Source organism: Xiphophorus couchianus, chromosome 11, assembly GCF_001444195.1.
Source record: "Xiphophorus couchianus chromosome 11, X_couchianus-1.0, whole genome shotgun sequence".
In the NCBI taxonomy this organism is placed as follows: domain Eukaryota; kingdom Metazoa; phylum Chordata; class Actinopteri; order Cyprinodontiformes; family Poeciliidae; genus Xiphophorus; species Xiphophorus couchianus.
This window is the reverse complement of record NC_040238.1, coordinates 11,189,153-11,201,761: the sequence shown is the minus strand read 5'-3', so window position 1 is coordinate 11,201,761 and position 12,609 is coordinate 11,189,153.

Here is a 12,609-nt window from a genome sequence, read left to right as displayed (position 1 = left end):
TGTAGTATGTGCTCCCCAAACAAGGTTTAGAAGACCAGGGCCAAATACAGGAAGTGGATGGTGAACCGCGAGCTCAAAGAGACAAGCGAAGAAAAACCAGTTGGGCACGAAGAGTGATTGAGAAGACTAACTCAACCGCTTTCACATGTTTTTAACAGACGCTCCATGAATTTATTTATTTATTTATTTTATCTGCGGTACAGTGGACTGCAACATTTTTAAAGTCTGTGTAAAAACAATTCTGAAAAACCTTGATAAGTACATTTATTTTGCAAACTAAATAATGAGCTGACAGTGAGCAGAGCATGCGCATTAAGAGGTCCGACCTTTAGAGGAACTGCCAGCAGGGGCGCAACTACATACATACTTTCCGAGGTGTATGCGAACATGTCATCGCCCCCCCTGCTCCCTGCTCCCCGACATAAACTTGTATAACTCATTTTTAATTAAAGTATCAATAATAATAAATGTACATATATGTGAATAAATTGTTGCCCTCAGGGCAATTAAAAAAGAATGAAACAAAAAACAGGGCAATATTTCATAATTTAATATATATTTGAGCCAAAGAGCCACTTCTGTTAGCCTGTGTCTAGAACCGCCGGTGAGCTGCAGGTCTGAGGCTTTTTGTTAGCATGTTTTCTATCATTCTTATAGCTTCATAGGAAGCCTGATCCAAACTGGCAACCCACATTAATAAAATGGTGAAACAATATTGACCACAAAACAAGGAGGGTTAGGGTGAGAACTGTCCATATAGTACCGTGGAAGAAATGTTTGAAGGCTTGTGCATGAATCAAGATGTATTTGAATCAGCATATAAACGATTTAGTAGGAATGGTGTTGAAAAGGCAAATTAAAGATGTCTGGATTAATCCATATAGTAGACCGCTGTTAAAAGCTTGGAATGCAAATATTGATATCCAATATTGTGTTGATGCATATGCATGTTGTGTTTATATTGTATCTTACATGTCAAAAATTTAACATGAAATTGGTTTTCTTCTAGGAAATGGACGGAAAGAGAAGCAGCCAAAGAAGGAAATGTTTGTGCTAAAGAAGCTTTAAAGAGATTTGGTAGATTCTATTTGCATAACCGTGATGTTTGTGCTCAGGAAGCAGTGTATAGACTCACCAACATGCATTTAAAGGAGTGTTCTCGGAGCGTTATTGTTATTCCAACTGGTGATAATATTGTGAAAATGAGTTTTCCCATTTCTGTTTTGAGACAAAAGCTAGATCACAGGATCTTACCCCAAAAGACATGTGGATGACTGAGATAGTTGACCGCTATAAGAATAGGCCGAATGATAATATGTTTAATAATAGGTGCCTGGTTAAGTTTGCTTCAGATTATAGCGTTTTGACAAAAAATGAGAAACGTAGAAATGCAATAAAGTTGAATAATGACTTTGGGTTTATTGCAAAAGAATTTGGACAAAACCAGCAGCTGTTCGATATGCGCGTTTCTCTGAAACAAAAGAGCCAGAAAAGTTTTACCAAAGCATAATGCAGTTATTTCTACCTTATCGCTTTGATAGTGAACTTAAGCCTTCAAGTTGTGCAACCTTTGGTGAGTTTTACAGAACTGGTTTGTTTGGATTTGTTGATGGAACAAAACCTTCAGTAAAGTCTGTTGTAGATTTAAGTAGGAGTGAGTTTGAGTTGGAATCTGTGGACAATGTTACTGGTGATGTAATGCTGGAAGACGATGGGCTGAATGGTGTTCTGAGGTTGAATTGGAACGCTTGGAGTGTGTGGTATTACAAAAAGGAAGACAAATAGAAAACAGTGATCAGGAACAAATACCTGATTTAAGTCTGCAGTGTAAAGACGTTTCATTATTTGAGAAAAATAAATTAGAAGAATTGAAAGCCTTGCATTGATTAGATCAGGCAGTATTGTCTAGCCAAGCTTAATGGAATAAATCCTGATTTTTTAAAAACTTCTAGGGGGCGCTGTAGATAAATTAGGCCACGCCCACCAAGAATTCTTATGAATTCCTGTCTGGGGCTGGATCCTTATCCATCCCAGTAAGTTTGGTGCAACTCAGCTTGAAACTGTGGAATTTAGAGCCAAACATATGGCAGCGGCGTGACCTGTCACTTCGCTGCGTCGCCATGGCCACGCCCTCCATTGAAAACTCTTAGCACTTTAAAGCAAGTGAGCCCAATTGTTATCTGTCATCCAACACAAAATCATCTTGATTAGGTCAAGAGAGCCAGAGATAGCGCTTTCCATGAAAAAAAAGGCACTTCCTGTTCTGATGGGGCGGGGCTTAGACGTCAGACTATGACGATATAGGATCACCAGGCATCCAATCAGGATCACTCTTGCCAAGTTTGGTGCAGCTCAGTCGAAACATGTGGAATCTAGAGCCAAACATATGGCAATGGCGTTACAGGTCACTTCGCCACGCCGCCATGCTCCATCGAAACCAGTCAGGGTTGGAATACACAACCACTTATACCACAGCAGGTACGGAAAACCACAAAATTCAATCATGTAGAAATCTACTGTTAATCTCTTCATGTTAAATAAAAAATATTACTTAATATTTAAGTATTTAGTCATTATTTCAGCTTGACTCATTCAGAACTGTTCTGATCGTTTCCATAGCAACGATCAGAAGCAAGACCTTGCCCCAGAAGTCCAGTGAGCTCACTGATGAGGTCATAGATGACATCATGTACATCACAATAGATCAAAGAAGTTCTAAAGATTTAATGTGTTGCCTCCAACATTGAGCCCAAACAGTTTTCAGAGACCAGAAGCCAACATGAAGATCAGTGATCATTTCAGAGCATTTTTGGACAACTTTCATTTTCACCGTGAGACAACTGAGGAGAGCGAGGACGGATTAAACCCCATTAAGATGACCCAGAACATGAGACGCTTTGAGAAAGACATGAGACCTGTGGAACACTTTTTTAGAAACCTGTCTGCTTTGTCCAGCTGGCGCTCTGTGCACATGACTGCCTGTTTTTTCTTCATCTACATGTGCACAGTGTGGCATGGCTGGACCTTTTCTTTCGTCGTGCTCTTCATGATTCTCCAGCTTTCTGTAAATTATCTAATTTCCAAAGGCTGGAGGATCGAGTGGAGCATCATACCCGACATGGGTGAGCCAGTGGAACATCTACAAGAGAACCTAAATATGGTTCAGATGTTCCACTGGGTTGCCAAAACTGCTCAGAAAACCCAGAAGCTTTTTGGAAACATGGCCGACATGCTTGAGAAGATAAAAAACCTCTGCATGTGGGCTCGGCCAGAGCTCACTGTTAAGATCTATGTGATACTGTGGCTGTTTTTTATCTTCTCATGCATGTTGCCATTCCAGCTGCTGGGTTTTATCCTAGGTGTTTCTGTAGGGATCAAGATTTTTATCATCGACTTGATCTTTGAAAGGTTCCCAAAGCTGCGGCAGCAGTTTGACGTCCCCTACAACCTCTGGGCTAATTTACCCACTGACCTGCAGCTGAGGGACCCCAGAAACACCTTGCTGAGCAGGTGGAAGGCCAAAGCAAAGGCCCGATGGAGCACGGCCCGAAGGAGCATTTCCAATGCTCTTCTCGGTGCCAGAAGGAGGCTCGTTTTCCCTCCACGCTCCCGCTTCATCGGGACCTTGCATGCATGGCGACGTCGGGTATGGCGACGATAGCGGACAAAATGTGTCCCAGGTCTCGCAGGATGACGGGAGCAACTGCTTTTGGAAAAGCGTTTCATGTTCAAGGAACCACCAACGGATGTCTGTGGGAAAAGGTAAGAAATGAAGTCACACCTGACGTTACGGTTTCTCCAGCCCCTCCTCTTGACCATGATTAAGGAACTTTTGGAGAGGAGCTAAAACTAACAAATTCGGAAGATGAAAGAATCCCAGAACCAAATCATTATTGACCATTTCGAGGCTGGAGAAATCTGACTGGGACTGAACATGTGTCCTGATGTGTTCAGTTAAACGAAATTATGGGATTAAAAGGTAAAAAGATTTGACAGGTTTCCTGTTTGCAGGTTTCTCTCCGGGTGCTCCGGCTTCCTGCCACAGTCTGAAATTAAGACTGTTTAGTTAATTGGCCTCTAAATTGTGCTCAGGTGTGATTAAAACATTTCTTTTCTTTTCCTTGACTAAACCGTTTGCCTGGGTCTGAATTCCTGCCTGGGATCTTCTGTCTTTATGGGGTTTGCATTTCCTCCTAGTGCATTAGTGGGTTCTCTCCGGCTTCCTCCCAGAGTCCAAAGAAATGATTGTTGATTTATTTGGCTTGTCTAGTTGACCTTTGCCCCATGTCTTCTTCCCTCTCTTTTGCTTAAAGTAGTTTTGGCCAAAACTACTTTTAGCAAATGTCAAACATACATTTTTGTGATTACATTTCATAAATATCAAAAAGTAGTTTCCTGTTTGCAGGTTTCTCTCCGGGTACTCCGGCTTCCTGCCACAGTCTAAAATCACGACTGTTTAGTTAACTGGTCTCTGAATTCTGCTACGGTGTGATTAAAACATTTCTTTTATTTTCTGAAATGTTTGCCTGGGTCATCTTGCTGTGGATTGCCACATGACTGCCCCTTGCTGTGGCAATCCATCTGCTCAGGAAGGTGTTTCTGGTTCAGCTGCAGGTCGGTGGGTAAATTAGCCCAGAAGGTGTAGGGGGCGTCAAACCGCTGCCGCAGCTTCGAGAACCCAGGCTGGGCTCTTCTGTCTTCATGGGGATTGAATGTTCTCCAAGTGGGGCCAAAACTATCCATCCATCCACCAAGGGGGCAACTTCGTTGGCGCAGGAGCCGAATCCCTGGAGATCCCTGGATCCGGCGGACAATGTCGGCACAGGGGCCAGACCACCTGTAGGCGTCGAAGGAGCCCTGGGACCACCTGGAGGCGACGAGGGAGCCCTGGGACCACCTGGAGGCGACGAGGGAGCCTGGGACCACCTGGAGGCGACGAGGGAGCCCTGGGACCACCTGGAGGCGACGAGGGAGCCCTGGGACCACCTGGAGGCGACGAGGGAGCCTGGGACCACCTGGAGGCGACGAGGGAGCCCTGGGACCACCTGGAGGCGACGAGGGAGCCCTGGGACCACCTGGAGGCGACGAGGGAGCCCTGGGACCACCTGGAGGCGACGAGGGAGCCTGGGACCACCTGGAGGCGACGAGGGAGCCCTGGGACCACCTGGAGGCGACGAGGGAGCTCTGGGACTGTGGCTGGCCTTTATCTTCTCATGCGTATTTATGGAAATAAATATGTGCCATCAGAATTTTAATAAAAAATGCCTCTGAAATTTGAATGTTGTATATTAGTGCTTACTAGAGGATCTAGAATGACACAATGTTCAGAGTAGGTATTTCATTTCTCTGAGTCTGTACTGTTTATACAGGCAGTTTTAAATATGAAACTGAATTTGTTTTTTATGCAAAATTTTATTGAATGTGCTTAGATGAGTTCATATATGCTTGAAGTATTAGAAAATAAATGACATAAGACAAACAAAACTTTTTTCTGATTCTTATAATGCAAGAAATGTAAAGTCCTAGAACAATGTACAAATGTACCTACTAGGTTCCTTTTGAGTAAAGAAAAAACAATCAAATTACAAATTTAGAACATTTTAGTTCTTAAACATGTCTATTATAAAGACACTAAAATTCACCTTTGTGGTAACATGATCAGCATTTTGCTTTACATTTCATAAATGGTGAATTTTGAAACTGGTACGGAAGCTTATTGCTATTTAACCCAGGGGAAAAAATGGAGCGCTATCACGTTATAACGTCATACGTATCTTATTAAAACGTGATAGTTATCTTGTTAAAACATGATACGCATCTTGTATAAACTTGATCATTTTATGTCCAGGAAGTGACGGTATTATGCCAGGCTAGTACAGTGGCTAACAGGACGTGGTCAAGTTTCCCTTCATGTTTAGCCTAAAACACGGAGATACGGATGCTGCTTTGCACTGTGGTTGAAACCAATAATAGCATGCACACTCTGAGCAGGATCCTAAACAGAACGGGACTGCACAGAAGGAAACGTCAGTCCGATCCTCTAGCTGTGGCAGCGATCCTAACTGATTCTGGATCGAAGCTGAAGTTGGCTTTCGATTGTAGCTCCTCAGTCCTCTGGCTTGCAGAAGGGCCTTTACCATTCGGTACCCAGAGTGAGGCTGCCTGGATTTAATGTCTCTCTCACACATTGGTCTAAGGGTCTTTTTCCTTTGAAAATATTGCTTTCAGCCATCAACTGCATCTTTAAGGATTTTAATCTTGCGTCTCATACTTATAAAAATAAATAACTAAATAAAGCTGTGGCTTTCAAATGTGAAAGTACGATATTTTTTACCATGTTAAAAACCACAAGCTTTCATAAAAATCTTATGTAACCAATGTACAGTAGTGACTGATTTACTGTGATGTGAAAGTAAATGTATACCTGGGTATAAAAATTACTATAAAAATAAAAACCTGAAAATCATGAGGCGCTTTTCATATGCCACATCCTTTACTAAGAATCAGAAGCACTTTGTTATTCTGCTAGATCTGTGCGTCGACTGTAAGAAGAGCATAATACTGGAAAATATAGCGACCAATCAAATCCTCAATACTTCTATTACTCCAAAGCACTTAGACTCAAAAGCTTTGTTGGTATTCATTGTTCAAAAGCTGCACATTTTTAATCAAATTATATTCAGGTTCAGTGAATATATGAACAGAGAGACAAGCCCTCAATAGCCTAGCCTATTTAGACCAATATTAATATTCTAGATTATTCAAAATTTGTATGTAGATGTAGTTGCCTCTTTATTTAATGGAAGCTAATTTTTTTTCCTTTCTCCTTTTCCACAAATAACTGTTTTTTCTGTTGAATCACTTTCAAATGTAATAAAAGATATGCATAATAGGTAAAACTGGCTTTTATGATGTAACACCTCCTGGAACAGAAGAGAAATTATGATTCTCTCAGGGATCAATTAGGGATCCATTAATAACAATTGAAACGCTAACATAATTTCACCTCAGTTAACAGTGCTGAGGGCTCAGTGGTACTGTGGTAATTGTTTGCCAAAGCTGGATGTAAAACAAATGATTTTCCGTTTTATTTAGCTGGATAAATGGGTGATTGGTTTGCTGATGGGGCTGCACAGTGGCGCAGTTGGTAGCACTGTTGCCTTGCAGCAAGAAGGTTCTGGGTTCGATTCCTGGCCCGGGGTCTTTCTGCATGGAGTTTGCATGTTCTCCCTGTGTATGTGTGGGTTCTCTCCGGGTACTCCGGCTTCCTCACACAGTCCAAAAACATGACTGTTAAGTCAATTGGTTTCTCTAAATTCTCCCTAGGGGTGAGTGTGTGTGTGCAGGGTTGTTTGTCCTGTGTGTCTCTGTGTTGCCCTGCGACAGACTGGCAACCTGTCCAGGGTGACCACCGCCTCTCGCCCGGAATGTAGCTGGAGAGGCACCGGCAACCCTACTGACCCCATTAGGGACAAAGGGTGAACAGAAAATGGATGGATGGATGGATGGTTTGCTGGCTGTTTGGTTGGCTGATCTGCTGGATAGTTGGCTTGTTAGCTAGTTGGTTGGGTGGCAGGTTGGTTGCTTAGCCTGCTGTCTGGCTTACTGGATGCCTGTATGTCAGGCTGCATTACCATTTAGGCAAATTGGCTGGCTTTAGTTTGGCTGATTGAATCTCAGTCGGTTAACTGGCTTGGTATCCTGGTGTTCATTTGACAGATTTTCTTTTAGTTGACTAACAGTTTAGTAGGTTAGTTTTCTGGTTGACTGACTGACTGGCCAGTTGACTGGCAGCTTGGTTGACTGGCTGGTTTGTTAGTTGGCTGATTTGTTGACTGGCTTGCAGGTTGGTTTTCCTAGTTGACTGACTTTCCTGGCTGATTTATTGACTGATGTTACACTTTGTTAACTGGATGGCTGGTTGATTTTTAACTAGTCATTTGGTTGGTTGTTCTGTTGAATGTAAACAATATGTAATCTAAAAAGAAGCTTGATTATATTAAAACAGAACCTACAAGTTACAGGAAGGACAGCCATGTCTTTTCCCCCTGGAGTAACATTACTTTGCATCAGATTGCCAACAGCAAAGACTGGCAGTTAGAAACAAACTCTTTTGTACCAACATACTCATTTCCAGCATAGAGGTTAAACAAACTGCAGGAAAACATTAAAATCACCAAAGAAATTCTCTGAATGAGTCAAGAACTATGTGAAAACTGCTCACCCTGTGCACCTGCACGTCTTTTATTAACAGAATAAAGAGTTTGTAGCGTGACGTCCGTTCTTCTTGTCTGGCTGTGGTGGTCTTAATTACCTGTCAGTCACATGCCAGCTGCTCAGAATAATATAACAAAGAGCTTCTGTTGGATAGAAGTTCAAACTTTCAAACATTCTTGATTTTTAAGAATTTTGATGAGCGTGCCAACAGCTAGCAAGTCAAAGCCAGACAATTTTAGGTGCAGGCAGAAAGAAAAAAAGATTAAAAGTCTCTGAGATTAAGGTTGATAACACATTGAGAGAAGTGGAGAGGTAGCAGCGACACCCGTGCTCTACCTTAATAATGAACTGAGCTCTTTGAAAGAAGGAAAACTTCAGAAGTCTTCAACATTTGCTGCAGAAACACTACTAGAAACACAAACCCTCCTGTGATCTGTCAGCACGTCAACGCAGTACAAAATAATTTAAATAATGGCTCTGTTCCATTTATGACAAATCAAACTTATTTTGTCAGTCATTTTTACTTTTGCACAGACTGCCTTTTATGAAAAGGCAACACAAATATCAACCTATTTCACCCAAATTTCAAAAAGTGACAGCTGCTCTACATGTGGTGCCTCAGATTAGAGAGTTTTGCGAGTCAGTGAAGTAAAAGCAGCCTAGCATCATTTAATTATCTTAGACAAGAGGGTGGGAGGTAATTCTTCAGAAACAAAATGTCAAATAAAAGTGGTTCCTTTCGCAGTGCCACTTCAGAAATCAGAGAAAGCCCCAGAAACATTTAGCTAAGAAAGTATTTAACATAAAGAATGTTTAACAGATCAATTCAGTTATTTCAGCAAGTGTTCAGAGCCAACCCAAGCATTTTATCTTGTGTAAAGCAGCAGTTACACGTTTTATTTCAAATTAAAGTTTACCCATTTGCATTACTAGAGGTAAAAAATCTTGATTTGAAAAGTGGTGAAGTTTCTCAGTGGTGAATTGTCTACCTGAATTTCTCCAAGCAGACGTCAAATACTTGTCCAGGAAGTTACAAAAGAAACCAGCAGAATATTCAGGCTGGTGGTAGTGATGGATTAATGTAATAGAAAACATTTTCCTTCCCACACAGATCTCAATCTCATAAAACGCCTTTGGGTCAACCCAGTGATAACATGGTGTGCCTAATAAATTGGTCAGCAGGTGTGCATAAAGCCTATAGCATTAACAGAAACATGTGGTCAGTTTTAAAATGACCATCTTTATCCCTGAACCTCTTTCGAAATAAACGTGGTGTGTAATAAAAGAGAAAACCGGGGCAGTTCTGTCTGAAGAGCAACGCAGTCACTTTAACCTCTGCCATGATTTATCACAGCCAACATATGATGAATGTTTATAGCACTGCCAGGCAATTTGCCCACTGAAGATGACCTACTTTACCAGCGAGGAGTGTGCATTGTTCAATATTAGTTGTATCGGTAATGAATTAAGTTTACTGAAGTCATTTATTGGATTCCAAGGAGTTATTGATGGGGTCAAAAGCACCCCTAGTCCATCACCGCAGCATGAGGTGGACTTACAGCAGGAAGACATTGTGTTGTCTTGACCGTCCGCCTGGCTATTAGCTGAAACTAAGCAGCCTGTATAGAGGGAAACAATCGATTTTATTCCTAATTAAACCAATTCTGTCTTAAATCTTTGAAAACTAAAGCCTGTACCAACCACTTCTTTACAAAGTCTGATTTACGGTGAAACTCACAGTACTCTGGAGGAGAATTCCATGGTGGATCGCTGAACAACACACACACACAGCTGAAAATATAAAAGTGTTGCACTGTGATGGACTGGCGACATGTCCAAGCTGGACCACGCCTCTTGTCCATGCAAATATAAGCAAGCATAGAGAATGGATGGATGGATTTCATTGCCGCCAAATGTGAAACGGACAGAATATTTACACCTGTAAGGATGTATCCCCAGGAGCCATCCTTAGTCCACTGTAATCATACACTAGTTCATTTGTCTGAAACTCTGAAGTGGGTCAAGAAAGTGAACTCGGGTATTCCTAGAATCCTGACTTGGTTGAAGTGAACTCTGGTGCGATTCGAATGCATATGTGAACGCCAAGTGGACCAGAGACGGCTAACCCTCCACCCCAAAAAAAAACAAACAGGAAGTGGACTACAGTGCAGGGCATTCTGGGTAAATAAACCAAATCAAACATACGCATGTGTTTAGTGGGAGAAATGTTTGGCTTTAGTTTTTAAGTGCTTGAGAAGCAGTAGAAACCCAAGTAAAGTACAAACATGTGCAAAATGGTAATTTTGCATAATAGGTTCCCTTAAAAGCTTTACTTTTAATATTCAAAGCCCTTCAATATCCCAGCCCTCCATATTTCACAGAACTTGTGGAACCCTTTGGGCCCACCTCTGCCTCCCTCCCTTTTGCCCATCTGTCCACCATGGGACTCTGATCTTTCAGCCTTTGGGAACCACTGAGTTAAAGTCTAGAAGGCCTCCTATTGTCAGACGTGAATTTATGAAGTATAAATTAAATAAAATATTTAATAATCATGATGGTAGACCTAACAGACAGGCCGGGCTCGATCTTCTTGTATTTCTGCAACCCTTCCTCTGTTAATCCAATAGCATTAATCTCCTTCACCAAAGACGAGCTGCATTCTTTGTTTTAATTGAAAATGCCCCAAATGTGGCACATAATCCAGTGTCAGTCACCTAAACCCGTCTCGTTGAACTGGATTAGATTACTTAATAAGGTTGGCATTGACGGGTCTGCCGGCTTCTTTGTGAAGATAAAATTACAGAGGAACGTTTACAAAAAACCATCCCAGGACTTTATGTTCTGAACATAAAAATGTAAGGAGGATTTTTTTCTAATTGGAAAAGCTTTCAATTAAAGCAGCTCATAGATTTTATACCTGCGTGTCATTTTATGTCGGTTCTTGGACGGCCGCAAAGCGTTTTAATTAGCTAAGATATGCCCGAGTTGTCTTTGCTTTATACAACAAAGCATTAAACAGCTTCTTGAAGAGTAAAAGATTCCACGATCACCTGATTCTGCACTTTTCAAACATAAAATACAATTACGTTCAGTTCAAGGCTGGCAACAGTAGATAATTGCTAGACGATGTTTAGAGAGATTTGCGAAGGTTGAGGAAATAAAGAAATAACTTCCCAACTGATTGAATATTCATAAACTCATCGCAGTGAGCTTTCATGTGGAAAAACAAAAATATAGAAGTTGGCTTCTTATAGTTAAAAGGTTTTTTGTATTTCCTTTTTAAGGTCAAATTGTCTTACAGGTGATGAGCATGGATGAAGAAAGCCCTGAGCCATCAGCGCCTTGCAGAGGACTCGCTGTGAACGGAACCAGGCAAGATTTCTACTCCCACTGAGGATGTAAATCCACGATTTCCCAGCTATTTAACGGAGGTTACTGCTGAAACGAGGGACTCTGATTGGTTGCTGCAAGCTCTAAAAATAATTTAAAACACTCTGTTTGTATATTAAATATGCACAAGACAAGTTATAATAATGAAAACTACTTTATATACACAAGATTAATGATGAAAGCAACTTATTTGATCATTATTCAAAGAAATGTCAGCGTTAGTGGGATATTTGCTGGTTATGATGGGAGTTTTACAAATTCATGACATTCATGATGAAGCTTGCGATGGCTTCCAACATGACCTGAACACATCATGAGCTGAGCCCAGACTTCAAAGCGTACTGACTCTCCCTGCCTGCTGTGAAGGTGGAAACGCACTAAGAACACATTTTCACTGTCTGAGAGCTAAATTTGCATCCAATTACTCGCTGCCATGCCTGCCGAGAACTTATTTCTGAATTCTTGACGTTACTTTATCCACATTCGGCTGAGCTACAAAGTTAGCATGACATCAAGCCTCCAACTAGAACCACTGTTGGATTTTGCTTCCGGATCACCTTAAAATCCAACCCAAACCTGCTCTGTCATGTGTGGCTCTTGGATGATCACCATTTACCTTGGAAGTATTTCCCCCTTGTGGTTTTTAACCATTTAACGATTCATGAAAGGTTTAGAAGGAGTGAAGGTTTGGTCTCTGAGAAAAACATGATGGCCGGGCTAAACAGAAGATGTAGGCAAAGAGCTCTGGAAAGTCCAAGACTGAATTATTTGGATGCTAGATTTGTGGACATGTTTAACACAAACAGTTTTTTCTTGACATTTTTATTTTAATAAGTAACACAAGGTGATTTTAAGGTGCAATTAAATTACTCTTTTATGATTCTGTAGACAGTATTTGAGTGTTCTGCATCTCATATCCATCTTCATTCCAGTTACTGCAGGTGGAAATTAGCACTTGTTTTTTTTGCTAAAAGCTGGAACCATGCTTCTCCTCTTTTAAAA